The sequence below is a fragment of the Dipodomys ordii genome, unplaced genomic scaffold (genome assembly GCF_000151885.1).
Source record: "Dipodomys ordii isolate 6190 unplaced genomic scaffold, Dord_2.0 Scaffold6, whole genome shotgun sequence".
NCBI classification, from domain to species: domain Eukaryota; kingdom Metazoa; phylum Chordata; class Mammalia; order Rodentia; family Heteromyidae; genus Dipodomys; species Dipodomys ordii.
In genome coordinates this window covers 4,531,672-4,531,992 of record NW_012267222.1, presented here as the reverse complement: position 1 = coordinate 4,531,992, position 321 = coordinate 4,531,672, and the positions used below count along the sequence as shown (strand labels likewise).

At 51.1% G+C, this 321-nt stretch overlaps 1 protein-coding gene across 1 annotated transcript in view; it reads right to left on the bottom strand.

Annotated features, from left to right (window-relative positions):
• The window catches only part of Park7 (parkinson protein 7), an 11,313-nt gene extending 10,992 nt beyond the window's left edge, over nt 1-321 (bottom strand). Inside the window, exons 1-2 of the mRNA XM_013034926.1 lie at nt 310-321; nt 87-96 (exon numbers count right to left, since the gene is read on the bottom strand). The gene's annotated coding sequence lies outside the window, so the exon portion shown is untranslated. The remainder of the gene's footprint in view (nt 1-86; nt 97-309) is intronic.

The following is a 321-nucleotide window of genomic DNA, read 5'->3' as shown; positions in this document are numbered from 1 at the left end:
CGGCAGAAGAAAAACAACAACAAAAGAACAAACGCCCTCCCCCGTGGCATGTCCGCGCTCACGGCGCCCCGCGCCCTGCAGACAGCACTGCGCTGAGTAACTATGCGGGTGCCCTCCTCCCACAATCTCCCTCGAAGGTGAGTTCTCAAGCTCCCAAAGCGCAAACGTTACTTATGTAGCGACGACTCCATGCGTTCTTGTTCAAAAGTCTGACATTTCTTCCATCGTGGGATGTTTTTGCAGTGAACAATCCTTTTAGTTCCCTCTCCCACAGTATAACCGTTTTCACTGTATTTCATGTTAGTGGAGGGGAAGGGAAAA